A 20,524-nucleotide genomic window follows, 5' to 3' on the forward strand; every position below is an offset into this window, starting at 1 on the left:
GACTTTGAAGAACCCTCCAGTGATCCCCATTTAAGCTGACAGAATGCAGAGCCTCGTGAAGTCAATCAGAATTTTGCTATCATGTAGTGAAGCTGTGATTTCCCTTTAGGCAGAGCCATACAGAAAAATGCTGAGGTAACTATTCGTTACTCGTGCACCAGGACCCCCGGATCCCTCACTATGGAGCTGCTTCCCACACAGTTGCCCCCAGCCTGTTTCTGTGTGATCTCGCTGGTGGCAGTACACACACCATTTCTCAAATTATCCATATTAAAACATTTTTTCTTTTTTTTATTCAAAAGCTCATCTATCCTAGGCCTCACTTGGCCTTGAAGTGCCATAAGTAAAACAGCTTAGGAATGTGAATGTACAGCAAATGTGCTTCCCATTAGCTCTTAATGCCACATAAATCTAAAATCCTTGATACTGCTGTTAGAGCAGTGCTTCCACTCAAATCTTAAAGAAGCTTTAGACAAGATAGTAAGTCTCAACAGCCACATACAAGACACTTACTTCTGCGTAGGAGAGGCTTGCAAATGCATGTGGGTCAGAGGTCCTGCCCCTGTGCATCAGTATTTCACTTACAATGGAATAATTTTAAATTACATTAAGAACTATAATCATATTCTGCTATCATTTACTTTTTCATATCCTCTACCATTAGAAATAAGCTTGAAGACATCCATCCAGCCCCAAGTGCACTATTCTGGGAAAGTTTCCATTTAGATGAGAACATTTATGCTCCTAAGTACATGATTTTTTTTAAAGCTTAATTCAATATGAATAACTGGTTCAACTTGGAGTCTGCTCATTAGTGAGCAGTTGGAAGGAACTGGTTAATCACTGTTTGCCATCTGCTTTGGAGAATCAACACTGTACAGAACCTTTTCTGCAGCCAACAAACCCACAGTGCACAGAGAGCACTAAAGGAAAACCCTGTTTCCAGCCATGGGGTTCTTTCCTGTGCACACTGCAACGATGAATACTTTGTGGCTGACCCCCTCTCCCTCCCTGGCAGCCCCTGCCCTGGTCTCTGTGGGACTCCCCCCCCCACGGAGCAGCCCCTGCACATGCACAGCAGTGGTGCTGTGGAGGAGCCTCAGCCCCTGCACATGCACAGCAGTGGTGCTGTGGAGGAGCCTCAGCCCCTGCACATGCACAGCAGTGGTGCTGTGGAGGAGCCTCGGTGCTCTGCCCAGTGAACAGGAGAGCAAGGCTGTCACTGCACGAGGCCACCAGGCAGGAGGAGCTCAGGAGGCTGCAGGACACATACAAGATGCCACCTGTGACCTGACTGTCATTTACATGGTTAGAATACAAACCTAGAGAAATATTAGCACCATTATTCATTTCAGCTTCCACCCCTATCTGCTGAGGCTACACATCTTAAAGCATTCATATCTGTGCTTCACTTCCACATCTGTAAAATATTATGTTCCTGCCTCCATGAGCTGAGGAGAACAAATTGTAATGTCCAGGAACCAGCTTTGAGAATCTTCAGTGCTAAGACCATTTAACAGGGGCATCTGACACAGGGCATCTGTTTCCTGGGGGCCACCTCCTACTTCTGGCTTTGACAAGAAGGAAACTGGGATTCCACAAAACCCAAACTCACGATCATGAGATGTCACAGATGCCAAGGTAGGCTGCTCTAACCTCTGTGGGGAGTCTGGCCTTCCTTTATGGCAATGAGGAGGGCACTCTTCACTCCTCCTTTCAGCTGAGAAAAGCGTCCCTTCTGACATGTGTCTGTGTGGAGTTCAACTGTTTGCTGTGAAGGTTATTAGACAGTCTCTCATCAAAAAGCAGAGATATTTAGATCAAGATCTGACTTTCTTTTCTAGACTCAGCAATGTTCTCCGGCAGCCACAGGATACCTAACCAAACAATTCAGATCCTGGTTTTGTCCATAGGGACACCTTCAGGCTCCTAAACGTGTCTGAAAATACCCTGCATTTACCATAAACGTCTCTAGCTTGCTTAAAATTTAAGTAAACCACTGGACTTGGATGCAGGATTAATGGACCCACTCAAGAGCGAAGTCCTGGCATTCCAGATCACCCTTGCAGCATTCTCTCAGAAGGAACACAAGTGTTTCTCGAACTTATTTTTCCAGAACAATTTACTTCTTATGAGGGTGAGATTAGCACAGGTGAAGAGCTGAAATACCTGCAAGAGCTCTCTCTTTCATCACTCAGCTGGATCCAGCAGAAGCCAAAAGTCAAAGGCCTTGCCAGCAGGATTTCACACCAACTAATTCCACATTCTGCACCATTTCTTCTAAGAAAGACCCACTAGGAAGACACATCAGTAGTTTTCTGCAGGCACGTAAGAGCAGGAGGAAAGCAGATTATTAATGCTCGAGTATCACCCTTAAGCTGGGCAGGAACTAGGCACAATAAAACATCTGGTGTGAGCAAGTACTTTCAGCCCATATCTATGCCAAGACACAGCTATATGGGGCTGCTTTCTTGTAGACACAAGCCAAGACAGACATAAGAAGTCTATAGTCTGATTTTTTCCAATAGATGTATCCACATGAATGCCTTTGGTTGAGGATCATGTATTTTTAGATATATTTTCCATAAAAATCAACAGCCTTTCTCTAGTATTCAGCTCATTATCGACACTCCCCACATTGCTACACAAGTATTTTATTTGAAGTATCAGTCATAGCATCCCATCAAAATTTAATAGCCACTTTCTATAACTGAGGCATATTAACTCTTGGTTTCACCTATGCTAAGGTTTACCCTTCTCCTTCTTTTAAAATTTAAATGATATTAAAAATAAAATACCTTTCTACAGCATGACTCAGAGATGTGTAATATTCCTTTCTTCCGCTCATGGGACAGAGATAGAAGCAAAGGCAAAAGAATTCTCTATCCTAGTCTACAGCTTCATACTGAATCCTGAGTGTCAAACCAACAGGGCTTCTTAGAAAAATGTCAACAACTGTAACAGTTACATAAGATATAGTTAGAAAAATATTTTGCAAGGAAAAATGACAGTTTCTGTCACTTGAGGAGATGATTTATACTTCAGTTTTAGAATGCAGGCAGTCAACATGTGACCTGACATTTACTAAAGGAAATCAAAGAGACATTTAGCAGGATTACAAAAGGGAAGGCACTGATGGCCCTATACCCGCAGTTCCTCTCAGTACTACAGGAAGATCTGCACAGCTTTCCTCTCAGTGTTAGACAAAAAGCTGGAAAGGGAGGTCACAACAGCAGCTCTCCCTGTGGTCACCTTGTGCTGACCTGCTCCAGTTCCGAGGGCCATCTGGTGCTGTCTGTGCTGGCCTGTTTGTGTTGTGTCTCCAGTTCTTTATGGACGAGAAGGAGCCACAGGTCACAGGAGCTGTGTTTGAAGCTCCTCTGCAGGAGAACTGGATGGTTCAGACTGTGCCCAGAGAACGTGTGGCTGTTGATAACAGAGCACATGGACACCAAGTGCAGGGGTGGCTGTGCAGGCAGGATGGCAGGCCAGGGGAGCTGGGCTGCACTGCTGGCTCATCCTGCACTTCCTGCAGCACTGGCAGGGGTTACACAAGCCCTCGGGGCTCCATTTTACCCCTTGTTAAACAGATCACAGTTCCCTAGCTCACGGTGATATTGTGAAGCTCATTCATTAATGGGTTCAATTCAAGGCTGGGGAGATGGTCAGTGCAAATTTTATGCATCACTGAAGTAACATTTAACCTCAGAACTTAAGTGGCATATAGCCTTGTCTGGTCTCTTAGCAGTCATGGCTAAATATTATCCATTCACTTCACTGAAAATATTTGAGAGGCAGGAGTTGTTGGTAGTGCTGATTTTGCATCCTCAAGTTACAAATCTACAGGATGACAAATGTAAAAGGACACATTCTTTAAATGCAGTGCAAAATAGGTACTAAGCACATCCTGTAATGGTGATAAACGATGAAGAGAAAATGGTACAACTGCTGCACTGAGCATACAGTGATTTAAATGAGCCCATGAAACAAGTATTTTAAAGTCTCAAGAATGACCATTGATAGTATCTGGATGGGTTTCAGTTTAGAGTTGGGAGAACAGTCGTTTTTACTGATCTCTGCCAAAAAAACAACTCATGAATGTGATTCCCATTTACCTGTAGAAACACAGCTACAATTCAGCATAGTAATGAGTTTAAAGGTGTATCTCAAAGATATTTATAAAGATGTAAATACTTACTTTGCTTACTCTGGCAATTGCACAGAAGAAAAAGTTCTCTTCAAAACATCTTTTCCAAGGTTTCTGAGGACTATTTTTAAACTTTATTGCCAGAAGTAATCTACCATGAAGACCTAAGCACCAGCAAAAAATGAATCTCCAGTGTGATTGCTATGCATACCTTGTCATTTCCTCTGCAGAGATGACCAATCTTCACATCTTTCATTTTCTAACTTGGCTCCCCAGTAAGTCATTCTTTCTATTTCCAAAGAGAAAGAAGAAAAAATAATAAATTTGATATGTTATCCTTATGATGGAACAAATTAAAGAACAGACATACAGATACTAAATACAGCCTTTCCTGCAGGTGAGGAATGTGTTTCAGCAGAAGGCCAGTGTCCCACTGCAAAGTTATTTTGAAAGCCTTAACTGAGGGTAAGGGGGGCACGAATGGCACTCTGCAGAGGAATGACTTTACCCTCAGGGAAGCACTAAGACAAGGTTTCTGAAACTACTCAATCTAACTGCAGCAAACCTTGAAAGCTTTGAGTAAAAAAGTCTCCCCTACTTTCACAGCCAAGAGAGTTTAAAGAAAAGTTACCAGAAAAAAATATTTCAACCTTTACTCCTGAGTATCGTTCTTGTTTTCAGTCCTTTAAAATTACTACAGCAATTACTAGTAAAAAGATTAATTGTGCTCAGACTAATCACCCAAGCATGGCCATCAATACGTGTGGTATAAATCACTCTTAGCACACAGCATTCAGCAGTGCAGTCTCAGTAGCCAGGGACACCAACATTCCTGCTAATGCACTTGTGTCAGCAATACCTTTACAGAGCTTTGTAAGCAGGGTCAAGTGTAGAAGCCACTATTACATACAAAAATACACACGGGATGGTGAAATAACTGCTGCTCTCCTGTATGGTGACAGCAATAGAACCCTGGGGAATGTGAAACATTCCCTGCCACGGCCCCACCACAAGAACAGGAGAGGGACTGAGACCCACAGATGCCCTCGGTGTGGATTAAGGTGAGATAACTCCCAAGGTCTGTAATAAACAACAACTCCAATGGCACAAGGACTCTACAAATGGTGACCCTCTCACCACTCTAACATACGTACTCTGAACCAACCCCTCAGGAGCTTCTCTCCTGTTCCCTCTCTGTAGCAGCCCTTTAGGAATAACAATTACCTGCACATGCACCTAAGTTAGATCTAAATGCAAATGAATGTTCTCTTCACTGCCAAGTCTGAGAGCAAAGCCCTGTGAAGACTTAAGCATCCTAAAAGTTAGGTTTGGGTTACCCACTGTGAGGTGATACCTGGCCTTGGAATGAAATGCAGTAAGGCATCAGAGATTCCCACACCATCTACCAGGAGAGGTAAAGACTTCAAACTGGTATTCCCATGCCTGGATATCAGATAGGTCTCCATACCAATGCCTATTCCCCCCTCATCCCAATCCTCTCCTTCTGTGAAGATATCAATCACGTTACTCTTAGGGCTTTCATAAGCCTTTTTTCCTCCTTTTTTTTTTTGCTTTATGTCCTGAACCAATTTTCTGGCTTTTTTTCCTCACCTGTTTCAGTATTGCTCTTTCACTCTACAGTACACCTTTATGCTTGCCCCACAATTTTCCTTTGGTAAGATTTTTCTCTCTTTTGTTGCTACTTCCATAGTTCAGCTAAGCATTAGAACAGTCTGGCTTATTTTCCTCAAAGCCACCATCTTAGCACTGCTTTGTTTTGCTTCAGTGGTCAGAGACCAGCTCCTCTTCCTCAGTTCTGTTAGTGATATAATGCTTTTCTGCCTATTTAACTCACTCTGAAATGCGTCAGTACATCTGGGTACCATTCCAAACAGCTGAAAGAATTTATTTTAAATTGTCACTCTGTTTATTAATAAAGAAGAAAAATGTATGTGTATATTTTTCCTTAAAACAGAATATAGGTACTGTACAAAAATGTACAGGAAAACAATCTTTGGCCTCAGTCAGACATGTGGCCAATGGGAACACGCAGGCAGAAAAGAGTCCAGACACGAGATGGTATAGAAATGCTACAGATAAAGAAACTCTTCAAACTTGACTGCCTTAAGGGTGTATAAAGAACATATACTGTGTTGATACAGTGCCATATAGAGATTTTATAGACATGGTTTTCAGACTATTCCATTATTACAGTAGGCTACAATCCTGCAAATGTTTAGACATGAAGAACTTTACTCAGTCATGTCGTGTTTTCATGGCTGGGTCTTAAATTCCTTCTCCAGAGAGTTAGGAAGAAAACCCTCTCTCCTAGATTGGTTATAGAAGAGCAGCAGTTGCCAGACACTACTGAGCATCAGGTACAAATACAATATTCTCTAGCAAGAACTGTATTTTAACATTGTGAGCAAAAGCAAAAGGAGAGGCAAACAGTGGGAGTGCATTAACTGTGATGCAGTGTGAGAGTCAGAGAACTAACAACAATGCAGCTCTGGAGCAGGTACTCAGTATCCACACACAGAGTTCAGCAAGTCTACACGGAGTTTTAGTCTGTCACAGAGCTGGTGGTTGCTTACTAATGCAACGCACCAAAAGAGGGTGCTAAAGAGAACCTCAACCATCCCTGGCTGGCACTGGAAAGGGGGGTCCCTGCTTTAGCTTAGCCTCAGTACATATTTTTGAAGGCCAATGGGATATGCCAGCCCTCACCATGGAAGTTTCGATACAACAGGATTGCTGTTTTAACTCACGACTTTTAAACTTTAACTCTTACACATCATGACACAGTGCGGTGCCAAACACTGCAGAACTGACATCTGCTGTTCACCAAGATGGGGAAGCCCCAGTTTACTGTATAGCAATGCAAGGTGTTTACTTTGTGGGAAGGAAGGAGAAATTAGCCTTTTAATTGATTAAAACCCCCCACCCCAACAACATGACTGACTGGAACCCTGTTGAAGTAGGATCTTTATGAAGTGGCACCACTAATCCCATTTTAAGAAAGTGCTGGCTATGAATCTCTTTTGGAACACTTTATATTTGCAAAAGACACTGTAGGTGTGGTAACTACAGTTATTTCCTATGCCCATAAGCTCTACAACCTGACCGCAATTTTACTAAATCACTTGAGCAAAATGCAAATTTTTGGGATATAATGCCACTTGAAGTAACAACAGAAAATTGCTTCTACAATCCAAGTCCTCAAAACACCTTCAAAGACTAAAGGAATGGGGTCTATGCTGAAGCAATACAGAAATAATCTGGACAAATCAAATCCACTATCAAAAGAAGCAGGTCACTAAAAGTAATTAAGAGCAAGTCATTAATTGCATTTCAACAGTGCTGTATTTACTGCCATTGAAGATGAATGCCCATAACAAACAGGGGGTTTGTAAAAGGCTGGAACACAGGGATCTCACCCCAGACTTGTCTGGCATTTGACAGGATGTCCATGTGCCCGGGATGTGATTGTGGATCCAACCACACAAACCCAGGCTTTCCCCTCAGAGTGCTCTGACCTGTGACAGCCCCACTCCAGGGGCATTTCCCACATGCAGTGACTGACTTAGTAACCACAGCACTTCTGCCTATTTATTCCATACACTTACCACTGGTATTTTTTCCATAACTACACTACTAATCACTGCTGAAAACAAGACAGTAGGCCAGACAGACCCTTGGTCTGGCTCAGACTGTTAAATCTTATGTTCTTAGGATTTTTAACTGAGGAGACTGTGTTTCTCCAAGTTTTGTTTAACTTATTGAAGCTGCCACATACTTCTCAGGCTACAATTCACAATCAAATGCTGCAACACGGTACTGCAGGAACAACATCACTGCAGACACAGAAGTGCTGAAACTGAAATAGAGCTAATTCAGTTCCTCCAGAGTTTCTGACTGCAGCACAGCGTCAGTAGAACTGTTGCCTACTCTTAGCCATCAATATCTGGTGCTAGGATTCATACCTTATCAAAAATTTCCACGGGAAAGCTTTAGAAACAAACCCAAAACACAGACATTATCAGTTGTGCCTTGTGAAAACAACTGGGAAGGCTGCGAATGCAATCGCAGATGTGGCTGCCACAGACACTGCTCTGCACTCCCAGTGGAACAGGAGCCCCAGCCCTCCCGGAGCTGCTCCTGGGACACACCTGTGTGCAGGTAACACCCGCTGCTGGCTCTGGGCGGGGCCCCAGGACACCACAGCACCTTGGGACTGCTGGGGGAACAGCAGACTTTTTGTGAGAACTTACTGCTCTTTCACACAAAATATGGCAAGGGCCTAGAAGAAGTACTGACACAATTCCCAACATGCTGGTCAGAAAACCAAGCTGGGTAACCACAAAATACACAGCTCACTGGGTATGCCAAAGTTTTGCTCCTGTGCTGAGTCAGCAGTTGTATCTGATATTGGGTTTGACCCTTTTCTTGTCTTTAACAAGGAAGACATGTAGCTCTTGAGGTAAACCTATATTCTAGAAAGTGCTTAACAAATATTTCATCAAAGAGGAAAGGTTTATCTTTTACTGCCAAGTGATTTATTAGAACTCAGAGCCAAAACAGACAAAAGCCCTAGGGAAGTACTGTGTCTTTCAAAGAGTTAAGCTCTAAGAGGACTTAAATGCTACAGACAGGAGGGCTGGGGTTTGGGAGGAAGGTGAGCAGCAGTCTTGCCAAACAAAAAAAGATTTCCCACACATACGTCAATGCAATTCTCTGCATCAACACCTGAAAAAGGAGCAGGCATTAAAGAAAGGCACACTTAAAGCCATGACTAACGAGGATACTTTTGTATCACAAAGTCTGGATTAGCCAATGAATCTTTCAAACTATCTAACTCGGAGAATAGCATTTGGCAAAGTCCACTGACATCTGCCAGCCCTTTCTTTAGCTCTGCATTCCCCGAGGGCGCTGCCTGGAGCTGCCCTGCAGTGCCACGGCACAGCAACTGCAGACAGCAGGGAATGCAGACAGACATGCAAAGTGTTTAAAAGGGGAAACCCGGGCTGTGGAACAGGTGTATCTGTATATTGGGAGCTGTATAAATGAGGCTTCTGTTACACACGGCCGGGCGGCCGCAGCCTTTGCACAAGTACGGGGTATTTTGGTGAAAGTCAGACAGAGTAACCTCGTAGTAACCTCTAGTCTGGCTCACAGCCACTACGGAGGACTCTGGAGGACTGTCCCTTGGTGCTGCATTGATTAGATTTCTTCCCATAATACATCCAGTGTTTTTGCTCAGTAAACCTTACTAACAATTGAATTAAGGATAAAGAGCGAGAGGGGAAATAAAAGCTGATCTCCATGTGAAAATGGGCCATAAAATTAACAAGGTTCTCAACATCAAGTAATTCTGTCTGCTCTATTGTGGCCAGAAAATCAGAGCCTGTAAAATACTTACACAAGCAAGGAGGAAAAAAGAACCAACAAAAATATTCCGGAATTTATACAGCAAGTTGAACGTTTAAACGCACAACACCTAAGAAATATAAAAGTTTAACTTCCCCTACTACATTTAAATATTTCCCTGTCCATATATTATACACGCATCATTTTTGGATACTAGTTATGTTGGCAAACACACATTTTCCACAATCTTTTATGGTGCTGGGGAAATGTTAATATACAAGTCTCCTGATTTCCAAGTCTTGCAGCATCAACACTACATAGAAAGCATGTTTACAAGAACAACCAAAAAAGCCACACAGTGTTAAATAAAATGTGGATGATAACCTGAGACATACCAAATCCACAGTACAGTAATTTTTCCACTAAGAACATCAATGCACGGAGGCATGACAATCCCAGAACACTCCCAAATCTTGCTGGATACTGAGAGTGCCCCACTGTGGCTCACCAGTATTTTTTGCTGGAATGATCCTTAATTGCTGGAAATGGAACCAAACTCCAAATCGTGTTCATTGGAAAGACAACGGTAACACTGAACATTCCAAATGAACAGCCTCCATTCCTTTAAGAAAGGAACACCACTTTCTATCAATAATGAATCATCCTGGCTCTGAATAACAATTATAACACTCACCTACTTGGTAATTAATGTAAGAGAAACTATGATCTTTCTAACATAAACATAACCTACTGCTGAGTATTAGAGTTGAAAGGATGAACAGAAAAGGCTCAGAAAAGGATCAGACACTTGATATACTGCACTGTGACACTCTGCCCTCTACCACTCAAACAAGCAACATATGCCACTGTAGGATGAATTCAACATACACTAACCACAGACCTTAGTAAGAGGCCTATGAAGTCTTTCATTTGTGCCATCTAAGTATGGTAAATTAAACCTCTATATGTTTATAAGTTTATCTGACACATAGATGTGCAATAATTTACAAAAACATGGGTATCAACATCACTAAGAACAAGCTGCTTCCATGAACTGCTGAGAAAAGTGAAAGCACAGAAATGGAGGCTGGATTCTGCAGGGAATTTACACAGTTTCCCATGCACTCCACTGCCCTGCTGTTTAGGGGAACTCTAGGCCTTTCCCTGGCCTTGGGCACAACAACAGTCAACAGCCCTTCTTGGAATTCTTGGAAAGCTGCAGACCTCAGCTGAGAGATCCCAAAAGAGAGTTATTAATGAAGGCATTGTTAGCTGCGTGCTCTGCTGGTGGAATACAGCGTGCCTGCTATTTCAGAACAGAGGATCCTGGCCAGCATTGTCCTCCCCAGTTCATTGTATGTCCCATGTGCCATGAGAGTAACAGAAGGGACAGTGCAAGTCCCACGTTCCTTCCAGTTTCTTTGTCAGCTCTGAACCCAGTTTGTGACACCACACTAATGAGCTGAAGGCAGTTTGCAGAAGGTACGTGCAGACAACTCACCTCAAGCACTTCAGCCACCACACAGAGAAGTCTTCCTTTCTCCTCAGAGTGCCTGTCTGCAAGACACACTCTGGTGGCTCGCACACAGTAATCTGATGTTTGAGAGTTCAGCTAAAAATAGATGGCAATAAAGTTCTGCCAAAAGAGGTGTCTGCTCCGGATCGTTCCACCAGCAAATGGTGTTTCCAAAAACTGTGTGGAACAGCCCACATGGCTGCTCTCCAGATGTTGGCCATGCAGACATCTCAAGGAAGCAGAACATGCTTGCTGCCTGTTAAAATGAAACACGTAATGGGAAGAGACCTAGGGGAGCAGACAAACAGAAAATACAAGCCCTCCTGACTGCTACTTCAAAAAAATCCTTTCAGATATTGACTAAGAGATGGCTTATCAAAGCAGCAAATAATTTAAAGAAGTCTTAACACAAATGTCTTGTTTGAATCCCGCCTGCTAGGACAGCTGTCCCTAGGAAGTATGCACTTACATGTACCCATCACAAAACACAGCCATGAATGCTATGAATGCATAAAGCTGGGAAGGACTATCATAAGCTGCCTGGTACTTTGAAGGCACCTTCAACTTTTGAATTAATGGAAAAACACTTCTTAATCCCCCAAGGAAGCCGGATTTCAGACACCACGTAAAAAAATGCTCTCCTGGAAGAGGAAACCAAATGTTATTAACTTCTAGGTACACCTTCAGAGAATTGACTAGAAATCCAGATGTCTTAACTCTGTAACCTGTGATCCGTGTCCACATCATCTGCGCTTTTGGCTCCAATTTCACCTCAACTAAACTTGCTTTGCACTGAGTTATTTTTTATCATATAAATACCTATTTGTGGAGACTACTGTTCAACTGAAACCAAAAATCTCTTTCAGACCTTCCCCCTCTATCTATCTTGGGGCAAACAAGCATGTTTGAAACTACCTAGTAACTCACATGAGATGATGTTGGGCAGTTCGGTCCAATGCAGTGGTCCTGCCACGTTCATGACTGAAAACATCACTGTTTCTTGCTGATCCTTTAAAAAAAAGCAAAGCCTTTCATCAATACAACCACTGAGGGTCAGTCCCAGAAAATAAGTGACCCAAGAAAAAGCCCACTCATGAGAAAACCCAGAGGGAAGAGAAAATAGAGGTAATATAAAGGTATGCTTTTACTGTACTGGTTATTTGCTGGAATATGGTGCCGATACTTTTATACTCAAGTTGTGTTAAAAACCCTCTCAGTTAATATGCTGTTAGCATGACTGAGTTATGCAGTTCACCTTTTTATCACTAACAACATTGACAGGTATATTTGGAGCATATTGGAGGATCTTCGAAGTAATTTATAAGCACTAATGCTAAGGAAGCATTAATCCTTATTTTGCAGGTGAAGAACAGATGTACAAGACAGTGTGCTTTTGTGTGAATCACTGTGGCAGAGGCAGAAACCCAACCTGAGTTACGTACAACTTCTATTACCCCTAGGGGATATAAACAGCTTTCTGAAAAAGCATGGTAGGCAGGGGAAGCTGTCCTGAGAAATAAACAGAAAGAACCAATTTCCAGTGTAATCCCCTTAAAAGGAAGTCTAGCATCTGTACACAACTCCCACCTCAAAAGCCAAAATCACACCCAAGAACAAACAGCATGTGCAGTATTTTTAGACAGAACTTTAGTTAAGTGGGGCAATTTCTGTGTCCCACCTTGCTCAGTCCATGACAGCAACCCCTACCTGGTAACTGGTCTTGTTTGGAGGATATACTTCTTATTATGTAATTCCAGTTATTTCTTGCAGCCTTAAGCTTTTACTGTACTTACATGGGTGAGAAAGAAAGGAAGAATGACTCTACAGAAGGAGTTTCAGATGCTTTATTTTTACTGCCAAACACACCGTTTTCTGAGGTGTTTGGCACTAAGGGTGCAATGTATTAAAATGATTGATTGATTGCATTTTAAAAATAGAAGTACTGTTCTGATACTGGGATTAACTATTATCATTAAGATATGGCAGAATTTTAAACAGCCTTGAAGCTGCACCCTACTGTGAATGTAAGGCACCCTTCCTCATGTTACATACACAAACCAGATAATTTCATAAAAGAACCAAGTAAATACCTCTAACTTCACTCCTCACATGGTGAGTACTACATCCCTAGGACCACAGGAACAACTCCATTGTGTCCCTTCAATTCCCATGACACATTTTTAGTTTGCTTTCAGCGAATTTGTAGCCTCTCTCCTTTATTTCCAAAGAACATTATGTGTTGCTCCATTAAAGAACCTTAATTATAGCTTTTTTGAAGGTTCTTATTTTTAAATATCCTATATGTTTTTTATCAAATCTTGGTTAACAAAGGGGCTGCAAATAATATTTGGAATAAAGGGCTGTGCTGGGCTGGGGTAGAGTTACATTTCTTCCCAGTAGCTGTAGGGGCCGTGCTTTGGGTTTGTGCTGGATCAGTGCTGGTAACACAGGGATCTTTTAGTTCTTGCTGAGCAGGGCCTGCACAGAGCCAAGGCCTTTTCTGCTCCCCACCCGCCCCACCAGAGAGGGGCTGGGGGGCACAAGGACTTGGGAGGGGACAGGACAGGAGATCCCAGCTGGCCACAGGGACATCCCAGACCATGTGGGGTCATGCTCAGCATACAGAGCTGGGGGAGAAGGAGGAAGGGGGGATGTTGGAGTGATGGTGTTCAGCTTCCCAAGTCACTGTGACCGTGGTGGAGCCTGGCTTTCCTGGGATGGCTGAGCACCTGCCTGCCATGGGAAGGGAGGAATGAATGTCCTGTCTGGCTTTGCTTGTGCACAGCCTTTCCTTTCCCTATTAAACTGATTTTAATCTCAACCCACGGGTTTTCTTCCTTTTACCTTTCCGGTTCTGTCCCCGTCCCGTGGCAGGGGAGGGAGCAGGCAGCTGTGAGGGGCTGAGCTGCTGGTCGGGGTTAAACCACAACAACAGCATGATTTGGTGGCCCAGTACAGTGGAAGCAGGTTCTGATTGAGAGCTGGGCGAGTGACTGCAGCTACAGGGAGACACTGCCAGCAGCACATTCGTGCCAACAGAAAAGAACAGTTGATGGCATCTACCCAAGGTCAGCTCCTCAAATTCGGGAGCTGGTTTTCTTCCAGACACTGTAAAGTCGCTTGTTTAAACGCAGCCAGTCGGCAACAATTAAGTGTCTAAATAAAACATGCAGATTTGGTGCTCCTTTTGAAAGCCCCTCCATGCCACGTTGTTTATTTTCTGTTTCTCACAGTCTTCATTATCCAACAATCAGGCCACAAAATGGCGGTCGCAGTGAGGCAGACATTTTGTGACTGCCTCATTAAAGCCCAGCGCAACAATGGGGACGCCCCGAGAGAAAAGCAGCCACCCCAGGAGCCAAAGGGAGCGTGGCTCTGCAGCCAGCGAGCCTCTCAGCAAACCCTTTACCTTGTTTGTAGCAAAGTTAAAACCAAGCTGCACCGAGAAGCCACCTGAGAGCACTTTTACCACCGTGCAGGCAAAACACAGTCGAGGGTGGCCCTTTCCAACCCTCTCCCTTCGGCGAGTGCAGCTCATGGCCCATCCGAGCAGAGACTCTGCCGTGCCCGTCTACTGGGAGCCATATGGACTCAAGACCACCCATTGACAGTGACTCAGGCACTGTAATCTTAACCACATTCTTCCCTTGAAAGTCCAGACACCAATGTTTTCTATTACAGCTCCACGAACCTCACAGTCTTCAGCACAGCTTTAAAAGCACTTGCAACAGAACCAGCAAAGGAACACTTAAAGAAGGGAGCCCACACCTCCATCGCAGCAGATGACTTCTCACTCCAATTTAACTCTTATGTCCAATAAGCTAGGGACAGCTAAAGCAGAATAAAGTAATACCACAGCTGATAAAAGCAAATAGCACCAAGAATTAATAAGCACAATCTTTTTCTCTTTTAATTGTGTGCCCACCAGCCTCCTCATAGAAGTATTAGCAACTGATGGATCATAAGAAGCAAATATGCAAATCTTTAGAAAAAACTGCAAAGCACATGCTATTCATTAAAGATTTAGGTACCTGCCAAATTACAGGCTTAGAGATTCAGATAATTTTACACTGTTTCCTGAGGAAAAAGATAAAAAACAAACCACCTAAAAAACAAAACTGAAAACCTTTCTAACCTCAAAAAACTATGCTTTTGTCACCCTCCTATAAATAAAATATGGCTGAGGGGATTTTGCTTGCAGTTTTCTTAATGACACAAAATAATCAAAGCCACTGAGCTAATGATATATTTGAAAAGGGTGATAGGTGTAAAAAACCCCAAACCATCCTGGACTTATATAATGAAAGAAAATAATCATTGTTAATTTTAATGCAGCTCTGACTTTGAGTGACCTGTAATATAGGAATAAAACCCAACAAAACAGGTAAGGAATAATGACATAGGCATGCTGAAAACACAGGCATTACACGGGTACACTGAGGCTAGAAGAGATTAGGCTGAAGCATTTCTGTTCCCTCTGTTCCTACGAAGACTCTGCTCCAGTGTGATGCTGCTATCTGATATTGAATGAACCAGGTCACGAACAGGCAACCGAATGGGGACAAAGGGCTGGCCCTCAAAAGCCAAAGTTAGGAAACCCTTGGCAGCATGTAGGTGGCAGGTGAACCAGCTACCTGGGAAAACAGTCCAAAGAAGCTTATTTTGAAACTTTATCTCTTTGAAGAAAGCCTGTGAGCCTGACTGTTGAAAGAAAACTACTCTGAGGCTCCAAAGAGAGCAGGGTAAAACGTTCTCAGAAAAGAGAAGTTAGCCTACAGTTTACATCGGACTGTGGGGCATTTGCCAGTAACCCTCTGCTTTTAGCTGTGAGACATTTCCGAGCTACACACTGACCCTTCTCCTATGGGAAACAGAGAGACACAGCCAGTGCAAGGGGCTTTGTCTGGGCCACCAAGAGCTGTGGTACAACAGGAGAGGAGAAGGATCCCTGCCCGGGACAGGCACACGTGGGATGTTGTTCCCACTCCAGACGGTGCTGGTGCAGGCCCCGTGCCTGCGGAGCCCGGTGGTGTCTGACAGCCCAGGGCAGCCCTGCTCCACGGACACGCTGTTCCCAGGCCCCTGCAGCCCCCAGCCCAGGGCAGCCCTGCTCCACGGACACGCTGTTCCCACACATCCTGCAGCCCCCAGCCCAGGGCAGCCCTGCTCCACGGACACGCTGTTCCCAGGCACCCTGCAGCCCCCAGCCCAGGGCAGCCCTGCTCCATGGACACGCTGTTCCCACACATCCTGCAGCCCCCAGCCCAGGGCAGCCCTGCTCCACGGACACGCTGTTCCCAGGCACCCTGCAGCCCCCAGCCCAGGGCAGCCCTGCTCCACGGACACGCTGTTCCCACACATCCTGCAGCCCCCAGCCCAGGGCAGCCCTGCTCCACGGACACGCTGTTCCCAGGCACCCTGCAGCCCCCAGCCCAGGGCAGCCCTGCTCCACGGACACGCTGTTCCCACACATCCTGCAGCCCCCGGGATGGCTCTGCCAGAACTAAGCACACCTGGCACACTTACCATGCTCCGCTCAGAGGCTGCACCCAGCGCTAAACCCACCAACTCTAAGACAACCTTGACTGCAGCTGTCCTTTGGTTTCGTCACAAACCCCCAAAATCAAAAGAATTCTGAATTTTGTTACAAACTTAAAAGCAGGCCAAGGTTCATGAAGAAGTTCATGGGTCATCACCCTTCAGAGTTAAGCTAACTTTAATCTAAGCTGGGAGAAAAAAATCTTTCAGTTAGCACAAGGTTTCACACTGGAAGTGTGGGAAACTTGTGGTTTGACAAGATTTCCTTGCAAACCCAGGTGAAACTCAGTGGTTTCTGTGATATTTCACAAGGACTATCTGGATGCCTTTGAACTTGAAACTCAAAGCAGAATCCAGCAGATGCAAACTTAAACACAGCAAGACAAAGATTAAGAAAAAAATGCTTGCATGGGCTCCTGGGAAGAATATACTGCATTCCACCTGCTGACAGTGGAAAAAGCAAAAGTCTACACACCCTACAGTTCCAGTTCAATTTAAATAAAAACACCGAGGAGGGATGGCACAGCTGTCACACTTTTGACATACCCAAGTGAGGTACCCGTGTGTGCTCTCCAGAGTCCCTGTTCACACTGCAGCTCCCATGGTTCCTCACACCCATTCCCAGCAGCTCTGCAGTGCCATCCTCACAGCCTCTTTTCCAGAGCCACCAAAGCTACCAAAGCCAGCTTTCAACACTTAGGGTTCTAGCCCTTAAATTTGGAGAACTGGAATTAAAAAGACAAAACTTGTAAGCAAGAGAGGGAAGCAGAATACATGGGCACCGCTGGCCTCAGCAATGTAAGTTATCAGCTTCAGTTTGCTGGATGTTAGAATAGGAATAATCATATCCCATAGGGAATTTATAATATTCTATATTTTTTAAGTTTTTCTTAATAACACTGCAAACAGGAGAATCCACGTGCAGCACATACAGTGGTAGGGGAAAAGGTGAACACGACCTGAGAAACAACTGGGAAACGAAACGAGGACTGTAAGCAGCAAAAGAGAAAGGAAAAGCAAGATGATTACAGACAGATGAGCATAAGGATTAAAAACCAACCAGCAAATATTGGGAAAAAGGTTTAGAAATCAAGAAATGGGAATAAAAAGACTAAGCATGTTAATTATGGCACATTTCTTTGACATGTTTTTTTTCTTAAGTGTAGCAAACCTTTTGAGCAGTAAAGAATTTTGATTCTACTGTTAAATCCTAGAGAAGAGAAAAATTCTAAATTTTGCCATCACACTTTTGGTTTTTGGGGTTCCACTTCTTTGGTGAACTATTCCCTAGTCACATGTAAATGCAGGAAATCACATATGCTGATCCTAGAATAATATTCCTGCCTCCTCAAGCCTCCAATTATCCTTTAAGAGAGTGAAGCTGTAGGGAAAGTAGCCATTTGTATTAAACCAGATCACCTTGGGTGCACAGCAGCATTCTCCCTAATGCTGCCATTTCTGCCTGTCTGACTCAGGGAAGTTTGGGAAAGGAAGAGCAGAAAAATATTCTGGGGAGAATCACTAAGTATCACATCTGGGGTTTTATGACATAGTTCTGTGCCTGGTTTTGACAAATAGATATCCTAACTGAGGAACTTAATAGGTGCATAGACAAAAGAAATTTGGATTGATACAGCTGTGAGCACACAAGGGCTGCAGTTTTTGATTGTGAACCTTGAGAATACTAAAGTTGTAAAAATCATCTGGATAAAATGAGCCACAGCAACAACAAACCCTGGAGTGCTCCTTTGTTAGTTTAAAAAGTATTGGATCCCCTGTTATGACCTAATGTATCAATACATGCACTCCTCCTTTCTTCATCATTTATGTAAGACCAGTTGCCGTGACAACTAAAAGAATTGTTTTAACAAAGCAATGTCCCCCTATATTTTAAATACTGCTAGTTCCTGAGAAAAAGAAATCCATCCCACAACTCCAAAGATACAAAATAATACAACAGGAAAAAAAGCCAAAGGAGGAAAAAACCCTGCACACCAAATGAATTTTGTAGGCAAGTGGTATTTTTGGTTCACAACTCCAAGCACACCTTTACTGCCTTTTATAAGCTTTATTACCCATACCTCCTACATCACTTCCTTCTGTGTCCCTACAGCAAACCAATCCAAACTCCTCTCTCTTAACTGGCTTCCAGTACAATAAGCATTATGATGCACAATGCAAGTATTGCAAGGACACAGAAGGACACAGCTCTGCACCTCCCGAGCCCAGGTGAGACTGGCTGTGAGGCAGCACTGAGAGGGACTGAGGGAGGCAGAGCCTGCACCTCTGAGCAAACAGCATTCCAGGAGGGATGGCTCTGAGGATCAGGCGAGTAACAAGCCCAAAGTTCACTCTTAGTTACAGAGAGATGGAGGTGTATTGCACAGCAGGTATAAACAGAGCCTGTCAGAAATTCTGGGAAGGGAAAGGTGAGCTCTGTGCTTCCCTGCAGTGCGATGCTAACTCTGCCTTCTCTGCTCCTTGGCATTCTTCAGCCAGGGACTTCTGTGCACTGAGGGCTGCCCTGGGGGGCTTCCACCTATACCAAAACCTTACCCAGACCACTAAGAGTGAACAGAAAATATACAAAAGAGTACGGTCGCACAGTGTCAGTGGAGGCGAAAGCCAACATCCCAAGAGACGTTCCTGCTCCCAGGACATTGTGGCCCCAGGATCCCGGACACTGCAGCGATGACAGTGCAGCTGCGTGTCACTGTTAACACTCACTCCAGGGAACCCGACAGAGTAAGGAGTTGGAATCAGCCTTTCTGTTAGCAAGTCTGGGCTGCCAACAGTAACGTCTGGCGCTGGGAAGTGACAGCTGAGAGTTTAAGGGTCAGGTTTGCCTGCACTACAACACGAGGAATTGCATTTCTAACCCCCAGCTACATCATCACTCTCCTGCCAAGCAGAGTGAGCTTTCAGCCACCTCAGAGTGCTTCAAACTAACAAGCACAGGTAGCATGAGCAGCAGCACAGTGGTAGCAAGAGTCTGATCCGTCTGCCTTGGATCCATACAGTATTATTTATTTTCTGAAACACTTTTACAACTGTGTCATTAACACCATGTTTCTGATTTTACATGTAAGTTGCTTTTTAAAGATATTTTGGAGCATAAATTCTGCACAAACTACTCCATATATGTTTTTTACTTTGAAAAGCTTCCCCCTCTGCCACACTACATATTATTGAGTAGGAATCACAGATTACCTAGTTTAGAATCATTGTTAACAGTTTGATGTTCAAAATTTCCATCTTTTATTCCTTCACAACTATGGAAGAAATAATCTCACGTATTAATTGGAGTTTGCCTTAAAAAGAAAGCATTTAAACAAGCCAACAATAATAAGCTTAATGAAGGCCATTATCCTGCCTTTTGTCAATATTTTCATAGCGACAAATAGATCAAACACAAGATACTTTTAAGGCTTTCTTCTCCCTCTTTGTAAATCATAAATACTTTGGTATATTTAATTTCAAAATGAGTTTCCTGTGGATCAGGCTAACACAACGGATTAAGAAAACCTTCCCAAACCCTGCAGTATCTTAGATGGAAGAGTACACAAAATGTTCTTTTGCTCTCTCCCCCTGTTCATTTTCCAACTGTTCCTCTTTCCCCAAGGACCAAGCTGCCTCTGCTAATCAAAAAAAGGTTCTTAGTCCTGTTCTGAGCCTTCAAAACACTGTAACACATAGTTTTCCTAAATAAATGAAGAATTTCAGACTATATTCAGAGGAAGATACTCAAGTGCCTAAATATTAGCTACACCATACAGATACAGCTGGCATATTCAGAGACAGAAAATTCCTCCCTGCAAGATGAAAAGCGAAGGGAATACCTGTGTTTTGTGCCAGTCTGCCCAGGTACTACTTGGTGTCTGTTTTTGAGAAAAAGGTTCAAAACATGTTTGAAGACTCAATGGAGTGTTACTCTCAAATCTGTACCAGTTTTAAAC

The 20,524-nt window shown here is 43.7% G+C and overlaps 1 protein-coding gene across 1 annotated transcript in view; it reads right to left on the reverse strand.

Annotated features, from left to right (window-relative positions):
• Nucleotides 1–20,524, reverse strand: part of PPARA (peroxisome proliferator activated receptor alpha) — a 117,705-nt gene that overhangs the window by 64,842 nt on the left and 32,339 nt on the right. The window contains exons 4-5 of the mRNA XM_039386583.1: nucleotides 11,958–12,039; nucleotides 4,359–4,436 (exon numbers count right to left, since the gene is read on the reverse strand). The gene's annotated coding sequence lies outside the window, so the exon portion shown is untranslated. The remainder of the gene's footprint in view (nucleotides 1–4,358; nucleotides 4,437–11,957; nucleotides 12,040–20,524) is intronic.

The sequence above is a fragment of the Pipra filicauda genome, unplaced genomic scaffold, assembly GCF_003945595.2.
Source record: "Pipra filicauda isolate LSUMZ 115617 unplaced genomic scaffold, ASM394559v2 scaffold493_size893225_pilon, whole genome shotgun sequence".
Lineage (NCBI taxonomy): Eukaryota > Metazoa > Chordata > Aves > Passeriformes > Pipridae > Pipra > Pipra filicauda.